The sequence below is a fragment of the Lynx rufus genome, unplaced genomic scaffold (assembly GCF_022079265.1).
Source record: "Lynx rufus isolate CCGP_SWC_20201006 ecotype Redwood Valley unplaced genomic scaffold, mLynRuf1.p SCAF_23, whole genome shotgun sequence".
Lineage (NCBI taxonomy): Eukaryota > Metazoa > Chordata > Mammalia > Carnivora > Felidae > Lynx > Lynx rufus.
The window spans coordinates 15434846-15456353 of record NW_025814838.1 but is presented as its reverse complement, the minus strand read 5'-3'; the positions used below and the strand labels follow the sequence as shown (position 1 = coordinate 15456353).

The following is a 21508-nucleotide window of genomic DNA, read 5'->3' as shown; positions in this document are numbered from 1 at the left end:
GTCGGCTGGGCGTCCAGCTTCGGCCCAGGTCACGATCTCATAGTTCGTGAGTTCGAGCCCCGCCTCGGGCTCTGGGCTGACGGCTCAGAGCCTGGAGCCAGCTTTGGATTCTGGGTCTCCCTCTCTCTCTGCCCCTCCCCCACTCGGGCTCTGTCTCTCTCTCCTTCAGAAATACACACCCGGGGGACGCGAGGGAATCAGAGCGTGCTTGACGGGCTCCTCTGGGCTTCGGTTGTGTGGGACGGGTGACCACAACATGGCTTTCTTCCCAGTAGCGGACCCAGCTGGGTGGAGCGTTTCCAGGGGGCTGCGTGGGGCTGTCGTGAGGGTGGACCACGACGCAGGCTGACAGCCGGGCCCCAGCTCCCCTGGGGCATCATCAGGTGACAGCCAGTGCCCCAGGGGCCCTAGAGGCCCCACGGGCACTTCACAGTGTGCAGAGAAGCCACCAGCCCAGCCCCCTTCAGGGGCAGGGCCGGCCACTGAGGTAGAAGGGAGCAGAGCGGAGGGCTAACCACAGAGCATCCTTGGCCTATAGTCCTCTTTCCCACCCTTGAAGGGGATGTGAACAGAGAGGGATGTTTGTTTTCGGTATGAAAATCAGCCATACGCGAATGAGGACTCAGGGAAGGAATCCACGGCCCCCTGCTGGGGAGACAGACCCCACGGAGGGTGGGGGGGACTGCAGCAAAGGGCCGAACAAGGCCCCATCTAAAGGGTGCGGCGGGCGCCGGGGTGGCCCTGCCACACCCCCCTGCAGCTGACCGTCAGGTACGTCAACAGTGTGTACATAACGGTGGCTCCCCATCCGTGCCCATCGGGCAGCAGACTCTGAGGCGTGTTCCGTGTCGTCTCCCAGAGGTGCCCGGTGGGCCCGCAGCAGCGCCTGCCCACTGACGCCCGGTCTCCCCGCATCCTCTCCTCCCCACCCCTGCCTCGGTGCTTCTAGGGATCCCCTCCCTAATAATTAACTTGCACCCAGGTCCGGGGGTCACCGAAACTCAGATAAGGGCCCAAATGCTGCCTAGCAGGGGCCAATTTTCGCCGCTGGGGGCAAGGCAGACCCCGTATTGCAGGACCTTCCGATCTGTTCAAGACAGACCAGGATCCTCCTTGAGTCTTAACTGCCAGCTCAGATTAAACAACACAACACAAAAGAAAACAGAACAAAACAGAACGCATCTGTGGGCTTGCTCTGGTCCTTGACCTGCCAGTTCAAAGCGGTTGGTGGCGGGCGGCCGGGGAGGGGTACAGAAAGTTCTAAGCGGTGGGGGACTAGGTTGGGGGGACAGGGGGAGTCGCCTTGGCAACCCACGCCAGCAGCCTGAGTGGGGAAGGCGGGCGAGGTCCCACGGTGGGCCAGGCGGCATGGCCAGCTGGAAGCATCTGGAGGGCCCGGTGTGGCCACCGTGGGCCGGCAAGTAGACAGACGCCGAGTAAATAATCGGCTGGGATGCTTTTCCAAACACGCAGACCCCGAGCCGCCTGCGGCCTCCCCCTGGCTCGCCGGGTGGGGAGAAATCCCAGGACACCCTCCACCCAGCCCCACATCTAAGCTCAGTCCCAGGATAAACTCAGGGCAGCCAAGGAGGAGGAGGAGGAGGAGGGAGGGAGGGAGGGAGGGAGGAGGTGGCCGTCACGAGAGCAGCACTTCTAGACCTCACACTCGTGAACTGCTTTTTAATTCTGTGCAGATGGAGAAGACTGTCTTTACAGATTTCCATCTCTCCACGCTGCCCCGCTTCCCTCCTCTCGCAGAGCAAACACAGAGGGTGTCTCTTGAGGTTGTTTTGGTACCATTTCCCAGGGTTATTCCAAGCCACCGCTCTTCTGCTGCATTTTCGGAATTTAGACTAAGAATACAGGGTGTCAAGGGTACAGGCGTTAATGTCAAAGTTTGGTGTTGCGTGTTTATTCTACTACGACCAGCCAGGCCCATCCATGCCTGTTACAAACTGTTTTATAATACGTTTAGAAGATTTTAACTTGGAACTATATTCACTGGAGGGCGGGGGTGGGGGGGTGGGGGGGCGGCGGAAGAGAAATTCCTGACAGCTTACCTTTAACGGGCCCCCTATGAGCCACGTATTCTATACATATCCTTAGCTCATTTAATCCTGATTGTGACCCACATAGCTGTATCGCATTGTGTCATTAAGATGTCTTTCGGTTGCAAGGGGTGGAAACTTACATCGAAGGCAATTTATCGACTTACATAAATGGAAAACCCGCGGTAAGGGCTTCAGGCATGGCTGGATCCAGGAGTTCAAAGGCTGTCATCAGGAATCTCTCTCCCCCTCTATCTCTTGGCTCTGCTCTCCTCTGTGCCTGTTTCATTCTCAGGCAGTCCCTTCTCTTCTGATTGCAAAGATGGTCCCCAGCAGTTCCAGGCTTCTAATCAGCCAAGCAATCCAAAAGGGTGGAAAGAGAACACCTTTTTCCCAACAGTTTGAGCAAAAGCCCCATGACCCAATCTCACTGGTCCAGCGTGGATCATGTGCCCATCCTGTGACCAAGCCCTATGGTAGGATTCCTGATCACACGCCCATACCTGGAGTCTGAGAGTGTCAGCCCCACTAAAATCAGGTAGGGATGGATGGCTAGCTACCACACCCAAAAGGAATGCTGGACACCGGGCATTCAAAAAGAACAACTGCAAGGGCGCCTGGGTGGCTCAGTCAGTAGAGCGTCCGACTTTGCCTCAGGTCAAGATCTCAGGGTTGGTGGGTTCGAGCCCTGTGTCGGGCTCTGTGCTGACAGCTCAGAGCCTGGAGCCTGCTTCAGATTCTATGTTTCCCTCTCTCTCTGCCCTTCCCCAGGTCTCTCTCTCTCTCTCTCTCTCAAAAATAGACATTTGCAAATAATTAAAAAACAAAACAAAACAGCTGCTTACCACGGCGAGGTGTGTGAGAACAGCAGGGTCGTCCTCACAGTTGCACACATTGCGCACTGCACATCCCCCGCGGGCTCCATTTACATTCACTGTCGTCGTACACAAATACATTTTATCGAAACAGACTTCCAACGATGGCAGTTGGGTGTCTCGTGATTGAAAAACGGCCACGGCACTTTGTAATTCTTCCCATCGAGAGAAGGAATCTGCTTCCTCACCCCTCAGATCTGGGCTGGCCTCGTGACTGGCTTTGACTAACACAAGGCAGTAGAAGTGACCCTCCAGATTTTGAGGCTAGGCCTTGGGGGGTTTCCACAGTCACCCTCCTGGAGTCCTGCCTGAGGCCAGCGCGTAAGGCGGCCTCCGTGCAGAGGCGCGGTCCTGTGAGGGAGAGCCGGGGTACCCAGCTGCCCGGCTCTGGACCGGAAGTCGTGAGGAGACGGGACAAGTGTGCCTTGTCCACTCACGTCAGCTGGAAACTCGGTTTCCCGGGACGCTCTTCCCACGTGGCCCCAGGTCAGAATTTGCCGGAAGAGGAACACGCGAGAGGCTTGGAGAATGGAAGCAATGCAGTGGATGAGACTCTGGGAAGGCAGGCGTCGTCTGATGAGATGAGGCCGTGCCCGGGGATGACGTCCACCCAGATCCTTGTTTCTGGGGGAGCCTGAGCCACCGCCCCCCCCCCCCCCCCCCGCCGCCCACGCTGTGTTGAGTGCCGAGGGAACCCAGTGAGGGAGCTCAGGGCACAAAGAGGGAAGCCCGGGGGCGCCTGGGTGGCTCAGTGGGTTAAGCGTTCAGCTCTTGATTTCGGCTCAGGTCATGATCTCACGATTCGTGAGTTCGAGCCCCGCATCAGGCTCTGCGCTGACAGCACGGAGCCTCCTGGGGATTCTCTCTCTTGAGAGAAAGAGAGAGAGGCAGAGAAAAGTAAATAAACATAAATAAATAAATAAATAAACAAACATTTAAAAAAAAAAGAAAGAAAAAAAGGAAGAGGGAAATCTGCCCTCCATTAATTTTTCTCCATTCATTCAACAGTCAACGATCTCTTGCTGTGGGTCAGCACTGGGGACAGAAAGAGCCCAGAACTGGGGTTAACCAAGTTGGTGCTAACCCTACCCCGAGATCCGGGCAAGACACCCAACCTCGCAGAGCTTCATTTAATCCTCACGAAGGTCCCATGAGATAGGAAATGTCGGGGTTCCATTTTTCAGGGAGTGGAGGCACAGAGAGGTTGAGTGACTGCCCCAAGGTCACACAGCTAGTCAGTGGCAGAGCCAGGATTCCTCCCTAGGGGTCGACTCCCCGAGATCCTAAGTTCTCAGCCACTTCCTTAAAAGTTCTGGAGACTGAGCCTACCGAGGAAAGCTCCAGAATTTAGGATTCGCTCCCGGTAAATGGTATGAATTTATTCCATAATACTTGTGAGAAAGATCTCATGACTTTACCTTTCTAAGGCTGATGACATTGGGATCTGACCCTCCCTGCCTGCCTCCCTAGAGAACCCCCTACAAGTCTCTTGTAGACAGCCAGTCTCCACCCCCTATGATTCTGGGTATAGACAGCACCTCTCATCATTGCTGCCCAAACTCCCCTTCTTCCTAGCCCCGCCCCAGGCTCCCAGGGCTGAGTCGTGCGCGTGACCAAGGCTGGCCATGGCGATGGCTTCGGTAATGGGCACGTGACCCAAGCTGAGCCAATGAGACTCAACCTCCAGACTCTGACTAGAAGTTTTGAAGGGGACGTCTCAACGAGGCCAGTGAGCTAAAAGCCTGGGGCTGTGAGGCAGCGTCCCTGCCAGCACGTGGAGAAAGCCCACGAGGGAATGAAGGAAAGCGGGGCCAAGAAAGGGAGACAGATCCCTGGCGACCCTGCCTGAGCCCCTGGATTCAGCCATGCCTGAAGCTGTTGCACTCCCAACTTGCCAGTGACACAAAACATAAGCTAATTTCAGTGGGATTCCATTATTTGCAGCTGGATGAGTCCTGACTCAGGTACTAGGCTTTGTACGAAGGTACCAAGGCCTGCTGACTCCAGCCCAAGGCAAACACAGCCCTTCAGAACACAGAGACCCGGTTGTTCTTTGAAGGAGATGCGGAGGGAGGGGAAAATACCTCTCATTCTTTCGTGATGAATCAACGGCCAAACAAAGACCGGCCCGTTTCTCAAGCAGGTTACTCTGCCTAACAACGATTAATCATCCAGGCCCAGCCAGCCCTGAGGTTGCTGTGGCCCCAAAGAACCTGCTACCCTCAGAGCCGCCCCAGATTTTCCACGTCCGTGTGAAAAGAATGTCTGTGCCATTGGTCCTTTCTCCTCCGGCTCAGAATCCTGGGAGCTGGGTTTTCTAAAGCTCCAAGAAAACACTTTGTAGGACGTCCAGCCAACAAATGCTTGTGATGCACCCGGTGGGGGGGGGGGGGCCTCTGGAACTCACATCTCTTTGGAGAGGGTCCCAAGAAGCTGGTCCTGCCCCTTCTTACTGAGTGGCGGGCTAGCCCAGGACCTCAGAAGCCAGGGGGTGGGGGTGGGGGTCAGCAGGGGACAGAGGAGGAATGGTATCGAAGGCTGAGCCACGGAAATGAGGCTCTTCCTGGAAGGACGGAGACCATGTGGGAAGATTCTAGGCTGGGGAAATGAGACATGATCTCATCTAGGCTAGGTCCCCTAGAAACAGAGCCCGAGATGGGGATTTAGGTGCACGTGGCTTTTGCAGGGGGAGGTTCTCAGGAGGAGGGGGCTGTCTTTCCCTTTGGGCTGCAGGGGGGGGTAAGGGGGTAAGGGAGGTGGCTAAGCGGCTGCAGCTGGGCTGGGAGGGATTCACCAGGGACAGTGTGGCACCGTGGTTGAGCACCCAGAGCGCAACGTGTGGGAGGTGCCCCCAAAGTGTTGGCGCTGCGCACATCTCTGAGTATTCCGGGCCTGGGGGTCTGTGGTGCGAGGTTTGGAATCAGTCAGCAGGGGTGTGTGTGTGTGTGTGTGTGTGCATAGCGTCTTCCTGGGCCCTTCCCAGCACCTGCAGACACTGACCTTCCTTATGTGCCAGACGTTACCAGAGCCCCAGTCTTTGGGGTGTCCGAAACCTGTCTGTGTTGGGAACCCCGGCTCCCCACTTCCCCCTCCCACCGTTGGTCCCTCCGGATGGAAAAGCATTGGCATGAGAATCAGGTCTGGACCATAAAGCTGGGGGGTACTGGCAGAGGAGGAACTCAGGAAGAGACACAGGAAGTCTGGCCTTGGCCTTGAACCGGAATTGCTTCAGTGATCCTTAAGGCCCCCAGGACAAGCCCAGACCCTCACAGGCCAGGCTTCTAGGGGAGACCTCTTGGGCCTCATCGCTCACCACCACCCACCTCCTGGCTGCTTGGAATACTGAGGAGTCACTATTTTTCCACACGCTCCTGCCCCTGGGCCTTTGCACCTGCTGGGCTCGCTGCCTAGAATGCCTTCCCCTGCCTACTCCTGGCCTATTCGTCCTCTGCTCTGGCCTCGGGCCTCCCCTGACTCCAGAAGGCCTTTCCTGACTCAGCTCTCCTTCCTGTCCCCCACCCTCCTCCCCATCTTGTGCTGTCGCTGTCCCTGTTCACTTGCCTCCCCAACAAGACTGAATGCCCTGAGGGATAGCCCGTGGGCTTGACTGCCTCGGGTCCGCGGTGCAGACACAAGGCACATAGATGCTCAGGAAGTAGGTGTGGCGTGAATGAATGAAGCTGGTAAGGGGAGTGGGCGGCCAGTCATATTATCCTCCAGGCCGATGTTGCCCACGGTTTGTGACGGCCAAATCGTTCCAAGGTTCCAAGATACGTTTATCTATAACGTACACCCTCCCCATCAAATTACAATTTCCTATTGCCTCTGATGAGTGGGCGACAGGTAGCGCCTGCGAGCAGCAGTCCCCTGCGATTCGTGCTGCCCTCGACGGATCCGGCTCAGCTCGGCAAGGTCTGAGCAGTTTCGTTATTACCGTCCCTGGTTTTACACTTGTGGAAACTGCGGCTTAACGTGGCGAAAGAGACTGGGAGCAGATCTGCAGAAAATAAATAACCAGGCTGCAGCGGGCGAGGGGCACCCACGCGGAGGCGGCTGTGGGTGGCTGAGCAGGTTCCCGGGGGGCTGTAACAGACTGCCACAGGCCCCGTGCCTCGAAACAACAGAGACTTCCTCTTTCACTCACAGTCCGGAGGACAGAAGTTTGAAATCGAGCTGACAGCAGGCCTTCGGGAGGCCTTGGGGATGGACGCTGGCCTCTCCCAGGTTCCAGGGGCCCCGGGGGCTCTTTGGCCGGGGCCCCTGCAGAGACCCTGTTTCCAAATAAGGTCACAGCGACAGGTCCCGGGGGGTCGTATCTTTTTTTTGGGGGGGGGGATGTCACCATCGACCCGCTACAGGTGCAGTGTCAGCTGCCCCTGACCCTGTGACCCAGAGCCTCTTGTGACACCTCCCGCTCTGGCCCTGTGGCCTGGCACGTGGGGTCCCTTGGAGGGGCCCTCGCGGAGGAGGCCCCGCAGTGCCAGGCGGTGGCTGCGACCAGCCGGGCTCCAGGCCCAAGCGATCTGTCACCCAGACCCTGCTTTGGCTCTGCAAATATCACCGTCCTGTGCCCTCGGAGGACAGACTCCAGCCCCCACAAGTGACCGGGCCGCGTGCCCTCAGCCCTCACCCTGCCTCCAAAGGCAAATGCCTAGAATTTCATGGGATCCCACGGTAGCGGGGCCCCAAGAGAGGAGACAAAGGCAGGCTCTGGGCCCGGGGCTGCCTTGCCCTGAGATTTGCTCTCAGAGAGCAAGGGCGGCCAAGCCAGCGCCCACGGGCCCCTCTTGGAGCCCCCACTCAGGGCCCAGCACACGTGCAGGGCCCACACATGTACGCGACCCCCCACACCCGTCCACATGCGCGCCTGACCACACGCCCCGGCCCCCGGGGATCGCTGGGATGGAACAGGGGTGGACACATTTCCAGGGGGGTGCCCGTCTGTGCGGACACGGGCAGCCCGGGGACCCCACCTCTGGAAGTCACTCGACCTCTCTGGGCCTCGCTCCCCTCGTCCGAACATTGGGATAAGAGCCCCGACCTCAAAGGGTCGTTGAGGGGGGCTAACCGAGGTCATACGCGGGAGCTCCCGGGAGCCAGGCACGAACAACAGGCAAGCGTGAGGCTATCTACCGACACGCAGAGACACACGCAGGGGGACAGATGCAGCCGCAGAGGAAACCTTACGTGCACAGGCACACGGACGCACACAGGCGCGTTCAGAACGTAAACACGGTCGCACAGGGGCCACGGGCACAGGCGTGTGCAGAGGCGGGCGCACACGCGTCCACACGGGTGCCCACGTGCGTGCGCGCGGCCCCCCTGGCCAGCCCCCCCTGTGGTTCACTCCTTTCCAGCGCTTCCCCTCCCCCAGCCCCCCCCCCCACTGTGCCCAGGACGCATCTGGGTGTGGCCACGGGGCCCAGGAGGCCTCCCCGTTTTCAGAGAGGCGCTTGTGGATCTGCCCGGTTACAACACGCCGTCCCACACAAGGTGGTTTCTGTCTGTCTGACCACGGACATCCCACAGCCCCCTGCCCTCCCCACCCCCCCGGGGCATAAGCTAACCCCCTGGGCCAGGGAACAGAAGAGGGACCCAAGGCGCAGCCCATCAGCGTCTCCAGCGGGACCCCTTTTGCCATCGGCGCCCCACCCCTGACGCCGTGGGCTGAAACCACAAAGGGCATTTCTGATCCAGGACCCCGACCTTGGCCTTCGCCTCAGGCATGCCCCCCTGGGGCTGGGCGAGAGTGGCACAAAGCCCCTGAGTGTTTCTGGGGGAGGCAGGAGGTAGGAAAGTGCAAGACAGTGGGGCCCGTGCCCCTCACCCCCGCCCCCGAGCCTCGGTCTGCTCATCCGCACGCTGGGCAAGAAGCGAACCATCTGTTTGGGCGGCGGGCGTTGTGTGGGGGCTGCCCAGACTGTGCCCTTCCCACACGTGCAGAAATGCCCACCCTCTGGGTCTCAACGAGGGGAAGGTCTGCTTCCCCCGGCAAGACCGCGGATGGTGGGTCCTGCACTTCACCGGCCTCCTGGCCGCTAGGATGTGGACACGTGACCCAAGCTGGGCTACTGGGTCCACAGGCGCCAGACAGAGCAGGTACCGGTGCCACAAAGAAGCAGGGATGGGCAGGGGGGCTCCAGTGTAGGTGGCAGGGACAGCCACCTTCTGGGGCCAGGCCTGCAGCCCTGGGGACAGAAGGAACCCCGCCTGAAATGCTCCTGCCAAGAATGCACTTTCTAGACCATAATCACAGCCCTTAGATGGCACTTCCTGTGCACCAGGCTTCCGAGCCAGCCCTCTTGACAACCCTCGGAGGCGGGGACTATCATCTTGATTTGCAGAAGAGGAAACTAGGCACAGGGAGGGTGAGCGACTCCCCCGAGGTTGCAGAGGTGGGATCTGAACCCCAGCTGGCTTCCCTCAGTCAGTCTAGATCACCGTCTACAGAGCTCCTTGGAATTTCCTGGGTGATGGGAGTGTCTCCTGCTTCTCTGAGGTGACTCTTGGTGGGCTCCTGGATGTGAGTGGCTCTCTAGAAAGATCAAGCCGTGATTAGAAGCTTGGGATTCTCAGCCCCATCTTCCCCCCTCAGGGAGGGGAGAGGGGCTGGAGCCTGAGGTAATGATCCACGATGTCTAACGTGATGAGGCTTCTATAAAAATCCCTAAACTGTAGGCGTTGGCCAGCTTCCGAGTTGAACACACCTATGGGCTGGGAGGGTGGCACACCCTAACTCCACGGAGACGGAGCCCCTGCGCTCGGGACCCTCCCAGACTTCACCCTACGTATCTCCTCACTGGGTTGTCCCTATGTTTCCTTTATCACATCCTCTACGACAAAACGGTACACATCAGCGTCTCTGTTGCGAGCTGTGCCAGAAAATTATCAAACCTGGGTGGCGTGGGGAATGAGAATCGTCCACTGCATCTGAGTCAGACAGAAGTGGGAGACTCTGTGGGGACCGGCTATTTGTGACCGACGTCTGAAGTGGGGTAGTCTTGGGGGACCGAGCCCTTCACCTGTGGGGTTAACTCCGGGTAGTTACGGTCAGAATGAAATTGAACTATGGGACGCCGGGATGGCTTGCGGAAAGTTCGAGAACTGGTTGGGGCAATCCCTAACATTTGACGTCAGAAGTGTTGTGAGTGGAGAAGCAGTTTTCGTTTGTCCTCATGGGAACGTTGCAAGGATTAGGTAAGATAATACACATGACGATGGTCAGAATTTCTTCCTTGGTAGCACTTGCCGTAGCATGGTAACGGCATGTTTTCCTTGGGCTTCCTAATGCAAGAACGAAGGGTGGGTCCTCAAATTCAGAGGGTCTGTGGATTTGGAGAGGAAAAAAAAATCACCTCTTCATTTCACTAGCCTACAACTGAAATTTACTTATTTATTATTATTTTTTAATGTTTATTTATTTTTGAGAGAGAGACAGAGCGTGAGTGCGGCAGGGGCAGAGAGACGTGGAGACACAGAGTCGGAAGCAGGCTCCAGGCTCCAGACGGTCAGCACAGAGCCTGACGTGGGGCTCGAGCACGCAAACCGGGAGATCATGACCTAAGCTGAACCCGGACGCTCAACCGACTGAGCCTCCCAGGCGCCCCTACAGCTGGAATTTAGTATGTAATTTCAATTCCTCATGTAGCGACACCCACAGACCTGTGACTCTGTCATCATCAGGAATCACAGGGACTTTTTTTATCCCATGCCTGTCACTGTAGATATACTTAGCTAGCTTCTTTTGTAAGCTGTGTATTTTGCAGGGGGAGGGGGCGGGTCGGGGGCATTGGGGTGGATGGACGGGTGGATGGGTGGGATGGATGGGTGGAGGAATGGATGGACGGATAGATGGATGGATAGGTGGGATGGAGGGTGGACGGATGAGTGGACGGGTAAGTGATGAAACAAACATAACAAAATGTTCTCTGGGTAATCGGTACATGGCTCTTTGCCGGACAATTCCTTCAACTCTTCTATATGTTTGAACATTTTCACAATAAAATATTGGAGGAAAAGATTTTTTAAAGAGAGAAAAGGATGAAGAGAACGTTCAAAGCATGGGCAAAGAATTTTTTTTAAACGTTTATTTATTTTTGGGACAGAGAGAGACAGAGCATGAACGGGGGAGGGTCAGAGAGAGAGGGAGACACAGAATCCGAAGCAGGCTCCAGGCTCCGAGCCGTCAGCCCGGAGCCCGACGCGGGGCTCGAACTCACGGACCGCGAGATCGTGACCTGAGTTGAAGTCGGACGCTGAACCGACTGAGCCGCCCAGGCGCCCCAAATTTCCTCTGCTTCTTTTTCGCGTTTTTCAACACAGGTACAAGAACATTTAAATGGCACGTGTGGCTTGCGTTAGTTATATTTCCACGGGGGAAGACCGGCCTAAAGGAAGCGTCCACCGTGAAAATTCTGATACACGCGTTTCTCACGGCACGCAGATTTGTTCTTTCAAAGGCCAGTGAGATGTGGATGTGCCAGGAAGAGCGTAATCTCTGCCCTCTGCTTGCCTTCGGGTACGTGGTTTATTTTATTTTATTTTATTTCATTTTATTTTATTTTATTTTTTTCATTCTTCTAGTGGTCAGTACTTCTGGGAGACAGTGTCAAACTAGAACCTAGGATGTTTACAAATAAGGTAAAAAGTGTACGTGTTAAATATTTTTTCGATGAACTGTCCACCCATAAATCAACAGAAATAAAATCCAGGTACATCGTGAAACGTGAAACAAGGGCTGCCCGGATGGCTCAATCGGTTCAGCGGCCAACTTCAGGGCAGGTCACGATCTCATGGTTCAGGGGTTCGAACCCCGCGCCGGGCTCTGTGCTGACAGCTCGGAGCCCGGAGCCCGCTTCGGGTTCCGTGTCTCCCTCTCTCTCTGCCCCTCCCCGGCTCGCGCTCTGTCTCTGTCTCTCTCTCTCTCTCAGAAAGAAAGAAACAGTAAAAAAGAAACACGAAACAAGCCTAAATTTGGAAGGGGTCCCTGGGCTTCTCCGGGCTGCCAAAGGAGGCCTAGGGATTCGGGGACATCTCAGCTCAGTTCCCTGCTCTCCTGCCCTTGGAGGGTCATGTGGTTTCTGACCGAGGTTTCGTATTTTCAGATGACTCTACCACACAGAGATGGTCACCATGTAAACACGGGGCAGCATGTGACAGTCGCCTGACCCTGCTGCGTGGGCAGTGGCCGGAGCCCGCGAGGATTTGGCCTTCTGGTCCCTGCTTCGGATTAAGGAAACCGTGGGAGGCACCAGGCCCAAGTGCCAGGGACCCCTTCTCCCGGCCGGAGCCTGGCACGGGGCTAAGTCAGGCCCCTGCACCCCGATATTTACCCCAAAGGGAGCCTGGCCAGTGGGGATACCTGAGCTCTGGGCCGTGGGTAGCGGTCACATCGACACACCTCATCGGGAGGTAGCTCCTGCCATCGGGTCCCTCTGCTGCCCACCTCTTCACGCCTGAAGCTTCTCCTTCCTTATTTTGACCGTGTCCCAGGTCCTGGCCCCAGACAGACATTATCTCATTTCATCCCTGCAGACCCTGGAGGGAGGAGCTATCATCCCATTTCCTAGTTCACTAACAAGGAAACTGAAGCACAGAGAGGTTATGTGAATGGCCCCGAGTCACACAGCTCCGGGCCTTTTCTTTTTTCTTTTTTCAAGACTTTATTTTTAAGTAATCTCTACACCCAGCGTGGCGCTCGAACTCAGGACCCCGAGATCAAGAGTCACGTGCTCCACTGACCGAGCCAGCCGGGCTCCTCCTGGCCTGAATTCTTCACAACCACTCCGTGCTGCCTCTTGGAAGAAGGGCCAGAAACCCAGGTGCGGCCAAGGGACCCGGCTCCACCCCGGTAACAACCTCAGGGAGGGCACCGTGCGGACAGAACTGCTCGTCCCCATGCGCCCCTCATCCTGTGGGCATCGCCACCCACCGGTCACCCAGTCAGACACCGGGAGTCGCCTCCAGCCACCCCCAACCCTGACAGTACTCGGCCTCGTTCTCCAATCCCTCCTCCTGTTACCGAGAGAGCTGGGGCAAGCCGCTTGACCTCTCTGTGCCTCAGTTTTCCCACCTTTAGAATGGGGATAATGATAGGCCTGTCTCAGAGTCATCATGAGGTTGAAGTTTTTTTGGTTTTGTTTTCTTTTTAATTAAAATAGACACATACGACGGGTGCCTGTGTGGCTCAGTAGGTTAAGCACCCGACTTCACCTCGAGTCACGATCTTGCAGTTCGTGGGTTCGAGCCCCGCATCAGGCTCTGTGCTGACAGCTCGGAGCCTGGAGCCTGCTTCGGATTCTGTGTCTCCCTCTCTCTCTCTGTCCCTCCCCCACTCACGGTCAGTCTCTCTCTCAAAACTTAATGAACATTAAAAATTTAAAAAAATTCCTTTAACGGTTTTACTTTTTATTTTTGAGAGACAGAGAGAGACAGAGAGACAGAGTGAGAGTGGGTGAGGGGCAGAGAGAGAGGGAGACACAGGATCGGAAGCCGGGTCCAGGCCCTGAGCTGTCAGCACAGAGCCCGACGCGGGGTTCGAACCCGTGAACCGTGAGATCATGACCTGGGCTGAAGTATCAGCCAATGTGGCCTGGTCCCGATGCTTGTTTTGCAGTCCGGGAAACCAAAGCGAGGATGAGGTGACCTCACAGGTCACACATGTTGTGGGTGACAGAGCCAGCGTCACCTGCACGACCGAGGTCATCATTATGAAATCTTGTGAAAGGACAAAGGGAAATACGCAAGGCGGACACGGCTCTAGAAGATTCCCTCTTTGATTTGCCTCCCAGACCTGGGGGTGCAGGCAGCGAAAGGTTCCCGCTTTGGAAGGACAGTCACCCTGGGTGTGGCACCAAGACACGGACGAGCTGCTAGGTCTCCTTCACTGATGCTGGGATGGGGGGTCCTGATGGCCCCGCTGGCAGGTCACGGGGCACGCCCCCCCCCCCCCCCCCCCCCCCCCCCGCCATGGCACAGGAAGTAGCATCCTCACTGCTGAGTCATAGCCAGGCAGGCAGAGCGCCTCATTCACAACCAGGACACCACGACCCCAGGACATGCATTCCAAACCCAGCCCATCCCCCCCCCCCCCCCGCCCCCACCGTCCCTGCCCCCCTCCGCTCAGCTGTCTTTAAGTCTGCTCACTGGCAAGAGCTGCCCGGGAGGAAGGAAGGAAGCAAGCTGGAGAGGGGGGAGGACCGATCTGCGGTGGGCGGCCTGGACGGACGTCCCGTGTGCAGGGGAGCGTGGGGGGCAGGACGCAGTCACGACTCCAAGAACAGCTAAGGCGCACTGAGTGCCTGCAGGGTGCTGGGTGCCGCTGAATCCTTGCTGGCCCCCCTGGGAAACAGGCAGAACGGTTCCTGCCATCTCACAGGTGCAGAAAGAGGACTCCGAGAGGTTGAGGGCCTTGCCCGCGGTCACACAGCTGGCCAGAATTCCCCCGGGGCTGGAAACTCCAGAGCCTCGCCCACAGCGTTCCCACTGAGCATAAACCACTCGCCCGCCCGCCACACTGCCAGGTGCTTAGGACATGTCACGGCCTTTCATTTTTTACAACAAACCTACAAGGGATGGGCTGTTGTTGGCTCCCTTTTCCAGATGAGGAAACTGAGGCTTGGCAGGGGAGACCACGCGCCCAGAGTCCACAGTCAGGGACTGGCAGACGCAGGATTCGAACCCGGTGCGTCTCCAGAGCCCCCGCGTTTCCTCTGCACCCGGCTGCCTCCTTCCTCATCTCACGGGTCACGGGACTCTTGGCTTCTGCATAGTCAGGCCGAGGCAGAAAAGTGACTCATGCCGTGACTTCCGAGCCAAGGACCTGGGACCATGGCCACCCCTGCCCGCCTCCCTCCCACTGCCGGGGCCCCTGGAGCAGACAAGCCCGAACAGCAGTGATCTGAGTCTGCACACAGTAGGGGAGGGACAGACTTGAAGGATGTTTGTCGCTGACACCCAAGGAGGAAGTCACAGCTAGGGAGGGGCTGAGGAGTTGGCGACCTTCCCATTTAGGAGATCGGACAGAGAAGTTGGTGACGGTCCCCTCCCCCTTGCCCCATCACATGCTGGGGCACCTCTCACTGTCCCCAAGAGGCCATCTGGTCAAGCCGGCCTCTCAGGACATTCCCCACTCTATGCTCCATCAACCCACAGAGCCCGCCTCCCTTTCCAGACCCAGTGGAAGAAGCCGGGGTATTTCTCCCACTCTCTGAGTCTCCTGTCTCCTCTGAGGTCAGAACCCAGGCCTCAGGGCTTCAGTCACCACCCCACCTCCTCCTGTCCCTCTGGCCCCAGGCTGCCTTCCAGAACTCTGGCTCTCCCAACATGGGGATAACTGGTCCCTCTGGTCCCCGGCCATGACCCCACCTGATCTGCTGGCCCGGGAGCCCCTTTTAAAGAATGAAACAGCTGGGACGTATGCTAAGGGAAAGACAGAAGGACAGTCTTGGAGGCAGATGGGGACACAGCCAGGGGACGCAGACAAGCAGGCAACGTACAGGTGAAATGCTGGTGCCAGATGTGAGCTAGGCAGATCCAGGAATAAAAATGCCCTGATTTTTCATCAGCCGAACACGGCCCCCTGGAGGCCAAGTGTGCGCTGTTTGAGGAAATACCCTGAAAACTGGGCTCGGCTCAGCCAGGAGCCTTGGAATCTTTTTTTCTTTTCTTTTCTTTTTCTTTCTTTCTTTCTTTCTTTCTTTCTTTCTTTCTTTCTTTCTTTCTTTCTTTCTTTCTTTCTCTTCCTTCCTTCCTTTCCTCCTTTCTTTCTTTCTTCCTTTCTTTTTCTTCCTTCCTTCCTTTCCTCCTTTCTTTCTTTCTTTCTTTTTCTTCCTTCCTTCCTTCCTTCCTTCCTTTCTTTCTTTCTTTTCTTTTTCTTCCTTCCTTCCTTCCTTCCTTCCTTCCTTCCTTTCCTTTCCTTTCCTTTCCTTCTTCCTTCCTTTCTTTCTATCTTCCTTTCTCTTTCTTTCTCTTTCTTTCTTTCTTTCTCTTCCTTCCTTCCCTCCTTTCTTTCTTTCTTCCTTTCTTTTTCTTCCTTCCTTCCTTTCCTCCTTTCTTTCTTTCTTTCTTTCTTTTCCTTCCTTCCTTCCTTCCTTCCTTCCTTCCTTCCTTTCTTTCTTTCTTTTCTTTTTCTTCCTTCCTTCCTTCCTTCCTTCCTTTCCTTTCCTTTCCTTTCCTTCTTCCTTCCTTTCTTTCTATCTTTCTTCCTTTCTCTTTCTTTCTCTTTCTTTCTTTCTTTCTTTCTCTTCCTTCCTTCCTTTCCTCCTTTCTTTCTTTCTTCCTTTCTTTTTCTTCCTTCCTTCCTTTCCTCCTTTCTTTCTTTCTTTCTTCCTTTCTTTTTCTTCCTTCCTTCCTTCCTTCCTTTCTTTTCTTTTTCTTCCTTCCTTCCTTCCTTCCTTTCCTTTCCTTTCCTTCTTCCTTCCTTTCTTTCTATCTTTCTTCCTTTCTTTCTCTTTCTTTTCTTTCTTTCTTTCTTTTTCTTTCTTTCTTCCCTTTCTTCCTTCCTTCCTTTCTTTGCTTCCTTCTTTCTTTCTTTTTCTTTTTCTTCCTTCCTTTCTTTCCTTCCTTCCTTTTCTTTCTTTCTTTCTTTCTTTCTTTCTTTCTTTCTTTCTTTCTTTCAGTTTTATCAGGGTGCAATTCACATACAACTCACCCTTTTATTTTTTTAATGTTTCTTTACTTTTGAGAGCCAGCGAGTGAGCGGGAGAGGGGCAGAGCGAGAGGGAGACGCGGAATCCAAAGCAGGCTCCAGGCCCTGAGCTGTCGGCACAGAGCCCGACGCGGGGCTCGAACCCTTGAACTTAGAGATTGTGACCTGAGCCGAAGTGGGACGCTCAACCGGCTGAGCCACTGGGTGCCCCATGACTCACCCTTTTGAATGTACATCACAGTGGTTTTTAGTCTAGTCACACAGTTGTGCGACCATCGCCATGGTCAGTTTCACAACACCTTCGAAGCCCCCAAAAAGAAACCCTTTAACTGTCACCTCCCTATCCCTTACCCTTGCTCGCTCCAGCCTTAGCAACCACTAATCTGACTTGCCGTCTCTATGCATTTACCTATTCTGGTCATTTCTTACAAATGGAGTCATGCAATTTGGGTGCTGGTCCCAGAAGGGGCTGGGGGACCTGGGTGGGTAAAACAGTATAGCGCCCACCACAGGGCCCTGCCTGCCCACTCCAATGTCCCGGGGCTGTGGGATTCTCCCCTCGGACCTCCACGCTGCAGCCCAGGCCTCCAGGGAAGGGTCTGACTGGGCTGAGAGCGCAGAAGAGCCCAGAATTCCAGGCCTGCCACGCGGGCCTTTGCCCCACCAGGTTCTAACGCAGCCGGGGCACTGGCCTGTGTGCAGAAGGCCACATGGGCACACAGGGGGCGAGTTAAAAAGCCACCCCCATCCGGGGGAGCACCTAGTCACGGTATGATCTGGACGAGTGACTCAGTGTCTCTGTTTTCTCATCTGTGAAGGAGGAGGAATAATCGAACTTCCCCCTAAGTGGTGACCGAACACATATAAAACGCTTGGCACAACGTGCGGCCCACGGCAAGTGACACACGTGTTCCTTGTCGTCACTGTCATGGCTGGTATTCCTGTGGTCCCCGGAGCAGCCTGGGAGGCGGGTAGTCTCCCCCCTACCCCCCTGCAGGGGAGGAAAGTGAGGGAGAGCTCTGCGCTTTGGGGAAGCCAAGAATCATCAGACGGTAACTTTCTGGAAACTGCCTTCAGGCGCCGAGAACAACCCAGGCTGGTGATCGGGTCACATCTGTTGCCTATCACGGAGGGGGAGGCCCCACGCTTGTGCCCGCTGCACGGTGGTCTTGCGGTCGCCAAGGAAAACACAACCCCGTCAAGCGCCGGATGGAACAACGCTCCGTGTGCCTGGAGAAGGGACAGGACGCAGCTTCAGCAGCAGGCTTTGGTCCCCCGCGGCCTGGGAGGCCCTCGCGGCAGCCGATGGAGGGCCTGTGGGCCGCACACACCCCTTCCTGTGTCACAGAGTGAAGGATCCTGTGCCCTCCCCACAGGGGACAGATATGGCGGCCGGGGTGGCCAGGTGCCGTGTGACGTCCGCACGCGCTTGGGCTGAACAAGGAACGCACGTGGGGTTTGAAACGGGGAAAGCATCCCCCACGAGGCAACAGGCTGGCGCGGGCTGAGCGGGCTCCTCCCGGCCGGGTAAGGAGGTGATCCAGGCCCAAGCCCTACACGCGACCATCCTGAACCCCGGGCCACCGCCCTGGGAGGTAGGTATTGCCACCTCCCTTTCAGACTCGCAAAATCTGAAGCTCAGAGAGGCTTACGAGCGACGTGCCCGGGGCCACACAGCAGCTAAGTGGATGTCAGACCAGGCATCCCCGACTCCAAGCCAAGCAGCACCCCCTCTACCCGCTCCGTGGGCCGAAGGGCAACTTCACCGAGGGACTTTTGGCAAACAGGCGACAAAGGCCGGCAAATTCTTCACTCCCATCTGCTGACATGTCCGTTGTCAGCCGCAAACATCTGTGTGTTTCTGCTGCCATCCGGCTGGCTCCCGCCGGTCTCCGCCGTCTGTCGGACAAGGGTGGGCTCCCAAGCCGGACCTCCGTGCTTCTAAGCTGACGGGCCACCCACGGCCCACATTATCGCGGGTCTCGGTGGGCAGGCGGCCCTGGTGAGCGTGTGACCATCTGTGATAGTAAGAGATGGGCACACACTCGGCGTGTACCTGGGTTTCCCAAGGGGGAAACTGAGGCCCGGGGCGGGGGCTGGGGGGGGGAGCCCCCTGCTCTAGGCTGCCCAGAGAGCTGGAGCAGGGCTACAAGGGGGACTAGGGTGCTTGCTGCTCGTTTGCTTTACTTTAATAGCTTTATGGGCATGTAATTCACAGACCACACCGGCCTCCCATTTACAGGCTCTGCGGTCTATTCACAGCGCCGTGTCTCTGTCACCAGGGTCAACCGCAGACCATTTGCGTCCCCCTTCCCCCAAATCCATACCCGTGAGCAGCTGCCCCGACTCCGGTTTTCCCCGAATCCCCCCTCCCCCGCCCCGGCAGCCACGAGCTAATTTCCGTCTTCGTGGATTCGCCTCTTCCGAACGCGCCGTGTACACAGAATGGCACAGCGCACGATCTGCAGCAATCAGCTCCTTTCCCTTAGCACCACGACTGCAAGGCCCCCCCCCTTGTGGTGGCAGGAATAAGCCCTCCGTTCCTCCGTAAGGCTGAACGACGCTCCCCCGTATGGACAGACCACGCGGTATCTATCCACGCGTCTGCGACCCATCCTGTGGTTGCACTGGTGTTGGGTGCGTTCTTGTTAACCCCTGTGGACCGACAGCTTCCTACGGGTCAGCCTGACCACGTGCCGTGCGGACAGACCACACAGCCCTCCAGGAGGCAAAGCTGTTCCCGTGTCACAATCATGGAAACTCAGAAGAGCCACAGGCCCGGCTCAAGGATCCGAGTCAGAGCTACCCGGCCCCCCCCACCCCTCCAGAGGTCTCAAACCGGAGCCCTGGGGGCCAACACGGGATGCGCGGTTTGCTTTGGCCTGAAAAGCATTTCACAGTTGTTTGATGAGCTGCCCACATTTGAAACTTGGCAGTTGTCGTGTTTTTTAAAAAAAAAAAAAAAACCTTTCTAAGCGTCTTTTGAAACAAAAAATAGAAATCACGAGATCTGGCCACACGGACCCTGCTTCTCCCCTTCTAGGAGGGTGGGGACAGCTGCTGAAGACTGATGCCACCCCCTTTGGACAAGCCCGTGCTCTCTCCTACCCACCCCCCACCCCAGTTCACCTGCTGGGTTAGGGTGCCTACCCAACACGGTTTGCCCAAGACCATCCCAGTTTTCTAAATTTTATTTTATTCTTTTAGCACCGCCCCAGGTTTTGTTTTTTTTTCAGTTTATTTATTTTGAGAGCGAGAGCGTGCGTGTGTGAGCGTGCGTGAGACGGGGAGGGGCAGAGAGAGGGAGAGAGAGGAGCCCAAGTAGGCTCGGCGCTGTCCGTGCAGAGCCCGACACAGGGCTCAGTCTCACAACTGTGAGATCATGACCAGAACCGAAATCAGGAGTCGGACACTTAAACCGGCTGAGCCACCCAGGCGCCCCAACTCTGTCCTAGTTTTAAACTGAAGGTCGAGGACCCGGGAAACCCCTTCGGTCCCAGGCAAACTGGTGACGGTCGGTCACCCTGCTGGGCCCGGGGCCTCATCACCCGCTGTCCCTTTTCCCGTAGCATCTTGCACTACAGAACCTCACCCCTGCTTTTGTGGGGTGGCTGCTGTTCTCGGCCACGGTCTGTAACCATTTCTCATTCCGCCCACATCCTCCAGGGCTAACACCAGCCCCCGCTTCCCACGGGTCCTTGGCGAGATGAGAAAAAGGAAGAGTCTGAATTCTTTGCTAACCTGGACTCACTCCCCGCCCACTCTTGTCCTTTCTTCCGGAGACCAGAGGGCCTCCTGCTGTTGCAAACATCCTTCCTTTTCTGAAACAGCTGGGGGGGGGGGCGGGTAATGGGCTGGTGATATTTTTTAACATGTTCATTACTAAAACCGAAAAGTTAGCAAACTCATGGCCACCTGCAAAAACTTGCTTTTTAAAAAAATTTTTTTTTAGTTTATTTATGTATTTGGAGAGAGACAGAGGCAGTGTGAGTGGGGGAGGGGGAGAGAGAGAGGGAGAAGAGAGAGAATCCCAAGCAGGCTCTGCACTGTCAGCACAGAACCCGGCACGGGGCTCAAACTCATGAAACCCTGAGACCGTGACCTGAGCTCAAACCGAGAGTTGGATGCTTAACTGACTGAGCCCCCCAGGTGCCCCTCAAAAATCTTCTTAATAACCTTCGTATTTTAATAGACTCTCAGAGTCTGTGAAGGTGGTTCAGAATGTTCCAGGGACACTCACATGCACGTCCTGTATCATTAACACCTTCCGGGGCACTGGCCGAAGGTAATGAACCAACACAAATACGTTCTTATGAACGGCAGTCTGTGCTTTCTTTGGAGTTCCTTTGTTTTTCCTAATGTCCTTTTTCTTTTCCAGGATCCCAGTCAGGACCCCACATTTTGTGTAGCCATCACGGGTCGCTAGGCTCCTCTCGGCTGGGGACAGTTTCCCTGGTTGGATCCCCTTGACGGTTTTGAGAAGTATTTGTCCCGTACTTTGTAGAATGTCCGTCCATGGGGATTTGTCTGATGTTTTCCTTGCGATCAGAACAGGGTTGTGCGTTCGGGGAGGGAGACCACAGCAAACAAGGGCCATTTTGTCACAGTCGTATAAAGGGTATATGCCTTTGGGGCGCACGGGTGGCTCAGTCGGTTGGGCGTCCAACTTCGAGATCAGGTCGTGATCTCATGAATGTGAGTTCGAGCCCCGTGTCGGGCTCTATGCTGACAGCTCTGAGCCTGGAACCTGCTTCGGATTCTGTGTCTCTCTCTCTGTCTCTCTTTGTTCCTCCCCTGCTCGCACTCTCTCTCATTCTCAAAAATAAAGGAAGAGTAAAAAAAAAATTTTTTTTTTTTAATTTAAAGGGTAGATGCATTCAAGATGACCGATCACCGCTGGTGTTAACCTTCTCACTAGGCTGATGGAGGCAAATTAT

The 21508-nt window shown here is 56.1% G+C and overlaps 1 long non-coding RNA gene across 3 annotated transcripts; it reads left to right on the top strand.

Annotated features, from left to right (window-relative positions):
* Positions 1–9237: 9237 nt before the first annotated feature.
* On the top strand, positions 9238–13093 carry LOC124517861 (uncharacterized). Of its 3 annotated transcripts, none has more exons than XR_006963580.1 (3): positions 9238–9544; positions 11246–11441; positions 12028–13093. It is a non-coding gene; the product is annotated as an uncharacterized LOC124517861 (long non-coding RNA). The 3 variants fall into 3 exon arrangements; XR_006963582.1 differs by lacking the exon at positions 9238–9544 and adding an exon at positions 10506–10545; XR_006963581.1 differs by lacking the exon at positions 9238–9544 and having other exon boundaries at positions 11158–11441.
* The last annotated feature ends 8415 nt before the right edge of the window (positions 13094–21508 follow it).